Source organism: Prinia subflava, chromosome 4 (assembly GCF_021018805.1).
Source record: "Prinia subflava isolate CZ2003 ecotype Zambia chromosome 4, Cam_Psub_1.2, whole genome shotgun sequence".
Classification (NCBI taxonomy): Eukaryota; Metazoa; Chordata; class Aves; order Passeriformes; family Cisticolidae; genus Prinia; species Prinia subflava.
Genome location: NC_086250.1, coordinates 44,492,644 through 44,506,982, shown reverse-complemented (window position 1 = coordinate 44,506,982; position 14,339 = coordinate 44,492,644).

The following is a 14,339-nucleotide window of genomic DNA, read 5'->3' as shown; positions in this document are numbered from 1 at the left end:
CAGGTTGTTTCAATTTATTCTGTACATGTGCTCTGAAAGCATGCATGACATTTAAGTCATTTCAAGTGGCATTAAATTTTTGGCTATAACCTATGGAATTGTGTGCAAGCCAGAAAGGTTGTGATTTATTGGGAGAAAATTTGGGCCAGAAATATTTCTTGAAGACTGGAACATTTCAGTTTGAGACTGAGATTCCTTGCCTTTCTATTATCCCAGAATTGTAACATTTGGGAATTCAAAGTGCCTGACGTAATGCTCAACACAATGTGGCTTGCAAATATCGTGTGTGAAAAAACTCTCCTAACATCAGCCTCTTTACTTCAGGATGGATTAATGCCATCCAGAGGCATTAATCAATTACTCAGCATTAATAATGATATTGATATGGATATTGATATTGATATTAATTACTTGTAAACAATACCTTAGAGACAGAAAATGTTTGAAGAAAAAAAATCAGGTTTTTCAGCCAATCAGAAAGCAAGTAGAAATGATGGAATGCATTCGACATATGGAATTCCCATTCCAAAAGAAAATGGCTAAAAAGGCAACGATAAGATTAAAGTGGTTTGACATTAAGATTTTACCAGCTCACATAACTTAAGTAAAAAGAGCCTATGAAAGCTATTTCAGTCATGTGCCAATAAGCTTCAAGCCATGCATACCACGCGTATCTTTTTATTCCTTTACATTTGAGCATTGCCTTTAGTGATAGCTGCACATTACCCTATGTATAACGTGTGCTGCTGAAACTTTAGCTTGTGGAGAAGGACTCACTGAGTTGAAATCCTGCCAGAACAGCAGAAAGTTTTATAAAGTAGTAAGAAAGAGAAAATATTGCTTTGCCTAGGACAGGTACTGGAATCCCATGCATTTGCAAGGGACCCAGCTGTCATGACTTGATATATTTCCATGTAAGCTCAGCAACAAAAATACTCTGTGGGGACTTTCTTGGACTCTAGCAGACAAAATGGTGGTTTTATCAGCTCCTTCAGATTGTATTTTTAGCCACCTATTTCGAAAAACAACAGAATTTCAAAAGTTTACAGAATTCTCCTTACTTATTGTCTCTTCTCACTCAGAGAAGAGTGATTGGAATATCACTCACTTTGGAAGTTTGTTTGCACTTTCTGATCAACCAAAAGGACAGCAAGAGAGAGCTTATAATATTTTTATCTTTCTACTTGTGAAATGAAACTCATATTTTGCTATTTAGTAATATATTTACAGTAACTACTTCTTCACACTCACAATGCACCCCTGGCCTCTGCTTGTGCAGTCCAGTCAGCTGTGACAATTGCTTTTTAAATCTCTTCACCCTAAAAGACTGTCCAGCAGTTTCTGTGTTCTTCCAGAAGCAAACCCCATGAAGATATAAAGGGGCTGAAAAGATGAAGTTAGCCTTCCACAGGCTTTTTCTACTGGATCAGTTCAGCAATTATTGATTTCACTGAACTTTTCAAGAATTTAATACTTTACTTCTCCTTACTAACCTACAAAATAATGTGGCATTAAAGTAGCTTTCCTTGAAGAAGTATTTGAAATACACTAAACTGGCACTAAAAACAAGCAAAGATATTATAAACATGGGTTGAGATTAAAGCTAAAACATTGTACAGATGTTCAACTAAATAACAGCTGCAGTTATCAAGAAGGTCATCCTTTTTATTTGATACTTCTAAATTAAGGGTTAATAATTTGGGAAAAAAATACCTCAAAGTTGAATTTTCACTCCATTTTGGTACTGACATTTGGCATATTGCCATAGCTCAATCCCAGAAGTCCAAAATACATTCCCAACAGTCTAGGGCAATCTAAAACTCACCTGAAGAGTTTCAGCTCAAATGGGGAGTCATCCACCTTTCGAGCATGAACCAGGGGCATGAGGGTGCCAGGGGATGGGTGGATGTGGGGCCCTTACTCTTGCCATTGATGCTCAACAGGTTTGGCAGAGATGCTGATTCCAGAGTTGAGAACTCTTGGAGGATTTGAGTCCATGATAGTATCTCGCTTTTAAAGTTGTTCACCTAAGGCACAAGTTTTAGTTGCAAAAGAGTTTGCAAATAAATGGGTAACAAAAATCATATGCACTAAATAAACACGTAAGAACATTTTCTGCAAAGCTTCTACAAGCATTCTTTTTTCTAATAAGTTAAAGATAATATTATGGATGAATTGAGAGTTCAGAATTTAAATGGTTGACATATAGTGTCCAATACATATAGCAAAACTTTATTTTAAACTACTGATGGTAATAGTGTGAGGGGAAAAATACTTTTCTTTCACCTGTTTGCCTTGTCCATATTTCATGTGATAGCAGCATTTAGGTATAGGAAATACACACAGCTATGGTAATGACATGGTGCAAACCTGTGAAAACAAATAAACCAACATTACTGAAAAACTCTTCCAGCACACTCTGTGGAGCCTTAATAGTGGCAGCAAAAGCTCCTAAACAAGGGTAAACTTTCTTGTCTGATTAGCACAATGCTTAGTTTTAAGGAGATGAGTTAAGGGGTCTTTTGTTGTGTTAGCCTTCATAATATCTACCTCTCCAAGGTTGAGTAAAACCTTTCAGATTTTCCAAAGACAGTTTTGATGCCTTAATTGCTATCTTTTTTTTTCTGGGCTAATTAACATCAGTTTGTAAAAATCTCCTGCAAGACATTGTAAAACGTCATTTGTTAAAGAGATTGTGGGGCTTGCTCTTGACAAATGTGAAGTGACATTCTGCCTGTGTCTTTTGTAAGATCATATAAAGGAGGTGGTTCATCTACCGGAAAAAGAAAAAAATCTCACCAGGAACCAGTGAAAAAGACAATACTCATCATAGAGAGTCGCAAGGCTAAGTAAATGGTTCACACGTCTTGCTCACATGAGATGAAAGGGAATTAATCTAAATTCATTTTACATTTGATCACAGACAAGGAATTCTCCAGATCAAAGTGTCCCATAATAATGACGACTAACTAAATGCAACTGGATCCAAAAACATCTGTCAGGAGCTTGATGTCTAAAAATGGAAATCCTTTATATGAATGCATTATTGCATAACCACATGAGAATCGAAAGGCCCTTGAAGTCTTATTTTGGTTTTGTGTATTGTGGTTAAGAAAATTCAACTAACATAACCTCCACAAATGCATCTAATACATTGAGAGAAAACAGAAATAGATATGATGTTGTTTTCAACCTCTGTTTTCTTTGTGTCTGATCAGGCACTAGTTTTAAAAAGGCTAACAGGAGAAATGCTGTTGACCTAAATAAAATATATCAGCAGCATAGGAAATGAGTTTGATGGTTGTAATCCAATTTTCATTGGAGAAGGGTGCACATCGCACATCACACATCACAAAACCCTTCTCCACAATTAGCACTAATTGGCAACTTTTTTGGCAGTCTCTTTACAGAGGCCAAAAACTGAATGAACATGGAGATTAAACTGTCCTTTTGTTCCTAGAAGTACTCTGTTTGAACAGCAGCTGAAACTTATTGGTACAGCAATGTGGAGAAAAAAAAGTGGCACTTCTGACTGTGCTGTACCTGTTTTGGAGATTATCAGAATTCATTCTTCAGGGCTATCAAAGCAACATTTATATCCTAATAGAGTTACAGCAGAAAAGTGAAAACATTTTTTCAACCCTCTAGGTGAAAATGCTTAAAATGTGTATAATATTTAAAGTTGTAGTGAAAAAAGCATGGAAACCTAAACTGAGCAGAAAACAACAAAATGGGGTTTGTCTCTTTTGATATGAGAGGCATGTATGTGCTGAAGGAAGTGTTGTTTCCTTCCATCATTCCTCTGCGTTCACTCACTCACTAATGCAATACTTTACTGTAGTAAAGCTGTCTGGAGGCTCAGAAAAATGGATGCCCTTTCCAAACTTTATTTAACTTACCGAATTGCAGTCTGAGCTTGATCACACAGCTGGACACACACTGTTCCACACAGAAGGCATGTTTTGCTGCAGCCAGCCTTGCTCCTGAAAAGCTTTTGGAGGTTGTCAGGCTAAAGAGCAGCTCTTGGCTCTGCAGTAGTTGGGACTTGTACTGGCATAGAAGTGCCCTTCATGTTTCTGGTTGAGTGGAGCTACAGTGCAACAGACACTTTGATCCATTACCCTGCAATCCAGTTTGCAAAGAAAATCAGAGGGCAGAGCAGAGTCCCTTTTCTGATAGGTTACCACATCTGACTCTTGGCTGTAGCTGTCTTTTCTGTTGCCATTTCCAAGAAAATGTCCTTCTTGTCCCCAGCTTTCATTAATCTCTGCGGTTTCTAAGAAATGCAGGCAGCTCTGCTTGTGGTGACATCAGTTTCAGTTCTGCTAGTATTATTTTGTTTTGTTTTGGAGTCTCTTTTTATTCATGACCTAAAAGAATTTAGATTAGTATGTTGGTGTAGTATAATAGTACTAATTTCTGGAAGCAGTACTTTGTACTATTCCCTGAGAACAGTTTATTTTCATGATGCTTACTGAACTTCACAGCTGTCACATCATTCAGTTTTGACAGCTCAGCCTTCATTCCTCTGACAGATTTAGATTATCTTCTGTTGTTGTCTGAAATTATTCAACTCTAACAGCATATGCAAAGAAGGTGACCAACACTGTTTATGCTTCCACTGTAAGACTTTATTGTCATCAAAAATACAGAAAAGGTGAGCCAAGAGTATATCACCAGAATTCCTGTTTCTTGCTGTCAGTGCTATCATTGCATTTTTGTGGAAGAAAAAAACCCTTGTGAAACAGATTTTAAAGCATGGCAGATGACGGTATGACAGAAGCAAATGATTGTGTCTTTTAAGTCAGATGTACAGCTCTTCTTGAAGTATTCACTTTTCTCAGTTGTTTGATATTCACTTACACACTATGCAAAAATATATGTAAATATCATTATAGGCCAGAGTCAATGAGATATCAAGCTAGCAAGTGTTATTGATAGCAAGAGATTATGTATTATTAATGTTTGCCTGTGGATAGGATAACAGCAGGCTATAACTTGAAAGACAGCTGCTCTCTGAACAGGATACAGATCTTTTACATGAAGCAAAATGCAACAGCGTCTGATCTTCCCTGACAATTTTCCTTTTTACTCTTCTATGTTCTCAGGTGTCTTTTAATTATTCTGTTTCAAGGCCTTATTTTTTAATCAGAGATAGTTTTTATTTGTATTTTATACCAAGTCTTTCAAAGAAAAGTGAAAAAGGATGTACAGCTGACTACAATGAAATGGCAAAATGTGCTGCACACAGTACCAAAAGTTTCCATGCATTTCACCCTAGTTGGTTTTCAAATTCTGATCTGATCCTGCTCAAAGCTGTTCACATTCAGCACCCCCTTTCTTCATGTTTACTACAGGTAATGTAAATCAGTGCAAATCATTTCTTCACCCTGAGCAGGTCTGCTACAGTGAAACAGAGCCAAACTATTAACAAAGAAGGGCATTGCAGATGAGATGCCTGAAACCGTTTCCAAATTTTAAACTCCAAGAATGACTGAAATGCAAGTTTTTTGAAAGTGAATGGTTGTATTTCTTAGTGACTGAGTGAACAGGTTTAAGTACATGTTGTTTCAATTTAACATAAATTGCTAACTAAATGCTTCATTGTTACATGATGAGTATTACATATACTAAAACTCCGTGCAAGTATGAAAAAATACTTTCATTAACACAACTTTGCATGCTAACAGCAGTTTCCAGACTTCTGGAGGTTTGAGTCATTCCATCTGACAGACTTTGCAGTACATTTTTAGTGTCCTCAGATGGTAAATTCCCCAATTTATTATTTAAAAATGAGAGGAGATGTTATTTAAAGCAGATTATTTTCTTAAATCAAAATGATCTGGCTTACTAAATTGCCAGATGAGTTAAAAATGTAAGGAAAAAAACCAGGAAAAATTCCTTTCCCTTTCTTTCAATAATTTTAATTCGAATCACACTAAAACCTACTTTGAACTCTGTGGCAGTTAATTAATTCTCCTTGTATATGCACTCATAAGAGAACACAAGGATGAAACATTCTGTTTTCATGAATTCACTAGGGATTTTGTCTTTTCAGCAAGGCTGGGATTTGACCTAAAATATTTACTGGTATAGAGATTGTTACATTTTTTCAGGGATGTTACACTGAGGAATTACCTGCGTACATTGTGCTCTGTGTGCATTTGGTTGCCACACTCCACAAGCTCCCCACTCCTTGGGGAGCCATCAGGGCCAGCTTTGAAGAGGAGGGTGAGAGGACCCAAGGGTGTAGCTCTGACAAGATCACAAAACAAAACAGTCTCCTTTTCAGATATCTCTGTGACCAACAGTGCCCGAGGAAACAAATCCAAAGCAATTGCCATTTTCACTCAAAATGTCTTCAAAATTTCTGGAGGCAGAAACATCCTGGTAAATTAGAAGGGATCAGACTGCATTTTGACACAAAATGAACAAGTAAGATCCATCCTGAGGGTCACTCTGGAACACACCTGTCACTTATAGGCCTGTCAACAGTTTGAGGGAGATTTTGTTTGGTTGGAAATCTCCTATGTCTGCCCCTTGTTGATCATCAGGAGGGGCTTTATTGGGACCATCCTGTTGAAGGGCTGACTGAAGAACAAAGCCAAGACTCCCTGCAGTTTCTACTATTCCAACTATCTTCCTCCCAGCTTTGCTCTAAGAAATTCTTTCTCCAGTCGTTCTCTCTCTCCTTCATCTCCTTTATTTCATCCTCAGCTATTGGTTCTGTCTCACAGTTTGTTCCCAAACTCCTTTATTCCAGCACACAAGAATACAGACTCTTCCTTCTACCCTTCAGGTCCAGAAAATCCCTATTTCCAATTAATTCTCTGTTAATGTTTCTATAAATAGAAGATTAGTGGAATTTTTGTCTCCATGTTTCTGTAATTTGGCATTTTAAAAACAGTAGCCTCTTGAATGAGATGCCAGAATACACAATGTTGCAATTACCAGTGAGCATCCATGGAAAATTTGATGGTTATTGCCAGCAAAACACAAAACACATTAGTTCCTTGTCTGTAGTATTGCTGAGGTATGTCCTTTCCAAAGAAATAAAAATGATGACTATTTCAAATACCAAAACAACAGAACATCAGGAAGTAATTAGGAAATGCATTATCAGTGTCATATCTCTGCCTAATATCCATATATATTTTCTGCAACAGCAGACAAGCAGTTAAACTTTCAAAAAAGTAATACTAACAACAACAACAATAGTGCCCAAATAAATCAAGGAAATTATATATGAACTTGATTTTCGTTCTGGGCTCCAAGCTTCCAGACAGCTCCAATGCTTGTTCAGTTCATGCAGGTTTTACCTGAAATATGTTTCACATTACCATCTAAGCTTGCATTGAAAGTAAAAAATGAGAACTAATTCATAGTGAACTCAAAGAGACACCACACAATATAAACATCAGAATCTACTTTTATTCTGGCTGAATTTCTGTAGAGTCAGATGGCAAGTCAGATAAAAAGGAATTCCCGTTTCTGGAAATTGTTTAGGCTAGCTCTTTATTATGGGGTCTTGGAAGGGCTTTGATAGATACACAGATACTCTCCTATTTATCTGTTACAGAGCACTTCACAGAGCAAACAAGTCTATAATTTTGTGGTCTTTTTCTTGACTCTACTCTTAAGGTGAACTAAAATTTTTATAAGATAAAAAATCTCAACTGGCATCTGTTAGTGCTGAAACTATAAATTGTGCTGTTCTGTTGGTGACTTGGGCCAAGGTAAGAAGCATTTCAGGTCATGTACTCATAGTTCTTGCAGGTGTCCTTAAGCCTCCATTGTGTCTCAATTGATTTTTATTTTTTCCTTTTTCTTTTTTTTCCCAGCATGATCCATAATTGTTAAATATATCATACTGGTTCTGGCCACCCTAACATCCTGGGCCTCCCTACTTACAGGGTGTCCAGGTTAGCCACAAGACTGGGAGTCCTAGAGTGACTTGAAGGGAGGAAATGTAAAAGCCTGGAGTTTTAAGCTCCTTCTTTTCCTAAAGCAGAAGAAAAATAAAAGACGATCACTTTTCAAAGTGCCTCCAGATCTCCTTGAGCATTTTTACAGCATTCTTGTGGTTCAGTATTCTGCAGGTGATACTCTGATGTTCTTCAGCTTTTCTGTAAACAGCAATCTGCATTTCTTTCATCAGCTTGGAGTATATTCACAATCCTCGCTAGGAAGAGGAAGAAGAAAATCCACTTTCACTTATATGTCCACCACAAACAAAAGGTTCTTCTAGGTGTGAGGAGAAGGGTCATATCATCCTTTGAATCTCTGTTATGGTAACTGAGGAGAATGAAGGAAGGCCCATGGAGTTCTTCTTGGATAGGATCCGCTCCTACTGTGTGAATATAAGTGTTCTGGAAGCACATCTTTAGTCAGACTACAGACCCCCATTATCTCATATTATAGGAGGATACACTGGAGCATGTTTTGGCTTCATTTTGGCATCTCTCTACCCATGGGCTTTTCTAGCATTTTCTTATATCTTTTCAATCCTGGCAACTACACTTTTTCTTGGCCTTTTGCCTTTTATTGCCAGTGTTGGCAACTTGCCTCTAGCCAAGCAGCTCCCACCATGAGAGGCAGTTTTCCTAAGCCTGCAGGTCAGACTCTGATTTCAGTCATGACTCTGTAAAGGACAACACTAGTTTAATGAAGGTTAAAGTCTAGCCCACCATCTTCTTAGACTGTTCTTACAGAGCTTATATTCAGCTATTCTGACTCCGTTCCTTCAGAGTCAAGTTGACTTCTCTCAACTTCAGAGACAGTTGAAGGCTATCCAGTACATTGCAGGCACGGCCTCATCAATAATTTTTATTTAAAAAGAAAGAGAAACATTTACTCATAAAATTTGACCATATTTTAGCTGTGATAGAATTTAAAACTGAATATTTTGTAAAAGTTAGTAAAACAGTATGCTCTGTCTATCCTCAGCATAAACAGGATTCAAAAAAAAAATCAGACAGAATTAAGTCTGTTCAGTATTTACCTATCCAGGTATTTTCTCTACAGAACATTTATGGAGGTACAGTTCAGTTCTATGACAAGGGCACCTCAGAAATAGATCTGACATAATAATTCCTGTTGCAGAAATATTTGCCAGCGTCAAATGCTTGCTCGTGACACTAAAACTTTTGCTGAGTCAAGTTGACTCAGTCACTGGGAGTGTTCAGAAATAATTTTAACATCATGTTATAATTTAAATTTTAGCAATTATAGCATTGTATTTTAATTTATACTTTTCCCCTTAAAATCTGACTTTGTACACCTTCAGCCTGTATTCAAGTTTGCGGTCTGCCCTTAGTTGCTGCTTCCTCCAGACAGAAAAGAACTCGGAGAATGCAATTGCCTGACTGTGCTACAACCAACCATTGATAGTGTTCATGCCCATGGGAAAACTGAATTTATTCAGGTATGATGAGGAAAAGACTGAAGAGATGTAACAACATGGTAAGGACAAGAAACTTTTAATTTAGGTAAAAATCACTTTTCCAAAAGTCTTCTTTCAGTACAACAAAGCTGCAAACAGAATTATTTTTAATCTTAAGAAACAATAAATTCATAATAACTATAGAGACAAAAATAGAGGATTACAGCCATACACAATTAATTATGACACAAAGTATCTTGTTCTCCAGATGATAATAGAATAAATAAAAATCTATCCATGCCTACAGCCAGATTTGTCTACCAACCTAATTTAAAGTGTAAATACTTTAAAAAGTACTGATTTACTAGTAGTATACTTAAATAAGTATAAATACTTATAAAAAAGTCTTTCAGAGAAGGATTTATACACCCTGCTGCCCTCAGCTTTTTAAGTACTTCTATTACTAAATATAAGAATAGGTTTTTATCATTTTCCTAATGGTCTACTTTATTACTTTGTTGTGGGTTTATTCAATAGATATATTATAAGAAGGAAGATCCCTCACTTGAAGATCTTACAGTTAATGGATGTGATTTGTCCCTTTGCTGCAAACAGTCAAATCATCCCTTCAAGCAGGGTCTGGAGAAGAGCTGATTTCATCTTCTCTTACAGTAATAGAATTTGACATACACTGAACAGAACTTTTAATAGTCACATCTGAGGTATTTCAGGTGCTTACCATTGGTGAAATAGTAAAGCCCACTGGTAAGTGAAATCTGCAACCCTACTGGAAAACTCCACTTTTGATAAATGGAATCAAAAAGGCTGCTATGCTTGTTGCCTTTTTTGGTTCCTTTCTTTTTAAAATCTTGCCTTGTTGCCCAATAAAGTTGCTCTGAAGGCTGGCCTTCAAGCTGATGGTGTTCTTTACAGCTCCAGCTGCAGTTTTGTGGCAGTGTTTCAGCCACAAAAATATCCACAAAAATATTTTATCCCCATAGTATGGGATAAAAAGAGTCCTCTGATTCAAGCATGTGGAAAGGACATACACAATGTAAACCCACAACGTATCTACTGCGCACCAAAGGGGGTTGCCACATGATAGCAGCAGCCTGCCAAGCCCTCTGAACTTCTGGCATCTAATAATAGGGACACCGCAACAAAAGAAAACCAAGGAAGGAAAATATTAGGGAGCTGGGAAAAGTGACTTATGTCACTTTTTTCAAGGCAATCTCTTTATCCCACTTCATTAATGCAATGATGATTGGATTGATAGAAGCTTAGCTCAGAGTACATCTGTTGGACAATAGCTGCTCTTTATTTATCTCTGTTGTGTGTAAAAGGAGAAGTTACACTCTTTCTACACCCCAGCCTCTCACCCCAGTCCCAAAAGCTGGAATTTTCTTTCCCACTGTTTTGCTTCAATTAGAAAGGATATGCTCAAGTGTTGCCTTTGTTCCCACTTCAGAGGGATGGTCTCTAGGACCTGCAGCAACCTCCAGCAAGAAAGACAAAATAGTAACCCTCAGGGCACTATTGATCTCAAAAGGAAAACATGGGAAAAGCACACATGAAAATTTTTATGAGTAGTTTTTTTAAAAAATGTGAAGGAAAAAATAACTTATATATTCAAATATGAGTGTATATAACTAGCTGAGTGAGAATTGATTCATAAATCAATTATATCAATAGGAAATCAATATCTGCTAAGTGAATATTAGATTGTTTTACTAACATAACTAACAGAAAATGTCAGACTTGGGTTTATTTTTTGGTATTTTTACAAATTTTTTCAAAAATACAAACCTCCTAGGACGATGAAAGTACACCACAAAGTAATGTTTGAACAAATCTCATGTCTTTATGACACTAATCCCAAAGTAAGACAGAAAATTGTTATTAGCAGCACTAACTCAACTGACCTTGTTGAATTCTGCTTTTAGACTGCATATCCCATGAATTCCAGGGTAGTCATCTGACTACCTCAGACTTTTCTGACTTTTTAAATTTGAAAAGTGTTACATGGAAGACTGCTGATGTTAATGGAATCAGCTCAGACTTATTTAAGTATTGGCAGAGTGCTCTGTTATAAATAAAAGGTTTTCATCATGTTGCATGAAATGATCTCTAAATACCTCAGAACATATGGTTCAATCTCCTTTAGTCATTTGTATTTTTATTTTTCATGTCTTCCCTCCGAAAAGCCTTTAAAAACATTTATACATTAATTTTTATGTCCTGCTCTCCCTTTAGCTCATTCTCCTTGTTTCTTTCCTTTCCATGTTGCTCCACTCCCGAACATTAGTGTTATTTTTTTTCTCTATACTCTCTCCAGTTATTTTTTTTTTCAAAAGAATGTTTAAAAAATGCTTTTTCATCTCATTGTTTTTTCATTTATTAAAAAATCTCCTTCCACCTTACCAGGTGAAATTCTTTTCCCAGAGCTCTTCCTTTGTCAAAATGACTGTTTCTGGGTCAGCTGCAACGTCATGAGCAAGCATATCCCACTGGACCAGAGTTATCATTCCATAGCATTTTATTTTTTGAGAGTGAAGTTTTAGGAAAGAAGGGACAATGTCTGTTGTTGAGAGGAAGGCATATTATATATCAAACCACACTAACCAACCTCCCTGCATGCTCTCATGCACTAGTTCTACCAGGAATGGCCCAGACCAGTTAAACTCAATTCTATAATGGAGGCAACCAGCAGAAGTGTTTGAACTTCTGTAACTTCACTCTCTTAATTGTCTAGAAATATTTGGATTTATGCCTTATGCTATCTCTTAGATGAGAGACAGTCAGATGGAATTTATTTATATGATTTGTCAACTTATGAATAGTGTCAAACAAAACTGATTAACTGTAGTATTCCTTTGATTCTCCATAAGGAAAAATGTAGATAGCAACAGGCATATCACCAGGCAGTTGTGGAATATTTATAAATCACCAGAAAGGATAGAAAATAAAACTATTTTGACAAGTACTTGTGAAAAATTAAATTCATTCCAATACTGAAGATTGGAAACAAGACTTATACAGGTTAATGGAAAAAATTATCAACAAACAGCTGTACAAAATCACTAGAAAGGGATTTAATATATGTGTCATCTTATGGCACATGAACAAGACCTTAGAAAAGTAAAGTAGGTATTTGTAAATATTCTGCTATAAACAAAGCTTTACCAAAATGAAAATAAATACTGAATTATTCTGGCTACCTATCAGAGGTACTAGTGCATTTTCAGAGAGCTGGACATAGATTACCTACTGCAAGAGGCAAGCTCTTTTCAGCCAAGTAATTCTCCTACATTTCCAGTAATTGCATGCTGGAAATCAAAAATCTAATTTCAGCAACCCCTCTCCAGTGGTGTATTTGGTGTTAAGCCAACTTTCTGACTTCAGAAAACCAAAGGGACACAGATTTTACTGATGAACTTTTACAGTTCCCAAAGGTCCATTATATAAAGTTCTCAGCCACAAGGATTATTTTCTGGAGCATTGCTATCTTTCCTAGTACCCTTTAACAACTCTACATGTGTCTTTGTGATGCATCACATTTGAAAATGTTATTTCCATTAAAGATTGTGCCCATGGCTTATTACTTGTATTTTTTGAGGAATAAGAATCGTCCCAGAATCAGTGTTTCCCCTCCATCCTCCAGCCATGGCAGGCACCCAAATTCACAGGATAAAGCATTCGTTTTTGCCAATACAGTCCTATTTGAAAAGAAAAACCAAACAAAGAATAGAAAGGTACTACCATAATTTTTACCAATAGTATCAGAGAGACTTTAAGTAGGAGTCTTCACCGCAAGGTTTATTTTTAAGAGGCCAAGGCTAAGTAGGACCCTGTCACCTTGGTGCTCCTCCTTAGGGAATATAGGCTGTAGATAAATAAGTTCTGTCACAAGGCAATTAATCTGATCTATTCTAACTGTCTGTGTAATAAGAAAATGAATCTGTACCTATAAACAGTGTCCAGTTCAGATTAGCATCCTGACAGTGACTCACTCAGATTTAAAAGTCAATCTTTTGATCCCTGTTAGGACCGACTACTCTTGTCACTGGTCACTTGACAAGGCTTTACAGCGCGTTTAATCAGAGCCTGATTAAATGCGCTGAAACTGAAAACAAATTTCTGATGTGTCATGCCCAAGGCTAAACTGTGAGGGCAAACTCTGAATGGTAATTTCTAAAGCTGAATTATATTCCCTGGGCTAGAAAAAGTGAATATCTAAATAGGCAAGGATAAGGAATTGCTTCCTGATTCATATCTTTCCATTTAAGAAAGCTCTTTTCCTTTTGTCAGCTTGGCATGTGCATTTCTTCCTTTGTGCCAAGCAAGAATTTCCAGAGTTCAAAACATAAATGAAAGGTCACAGAAGTATAGTTTGCTTGCACTAAATCTTCAAAGGAAAGAGGCTGCTAATCACCACAGATGAAGTCTAGCATAGCAGAAAAGCTTGAAACAGCTTCTTCAGAGAACATTTTAACAATCAGACCCTTTTGGGGAGGGCGGAGGAAAGTAAGCACACAATTGCAACCTCTATCTAATAATTACTACCAGCAGCTGCAATACCACTTTTCCTCAGAGGCATGATATATCAAGAGTTAAAGGCAGTATCAGAGGAAAAGAACATTAATATTACTCAAAACCAAGTTGGTTCTTTGATTTTCCAGTATTTTTCACTTGTTGAAATAATAAATTACTATTTTTTATCCTTTCCTTTATAATAGGGTTTAGGGGTTTTCTTTAGGTTCTTCAGAGGTTTTTTTTGTGGGGGGGAGAGTGTTTTTGCGGTTTTTTGGTTTTGTTTTTGGTTGGTTTGTTGGTTGACTGGTTTGGTTTGATTTGTTTCATATCTGGAACATTTACAGAAAAACAAAGAGTTAAAGATGGAGAGAATTCAAAAGGCTTTAAGGCCAGGCAGCCTCCCACTCCCTATCCTTTGCTCAGC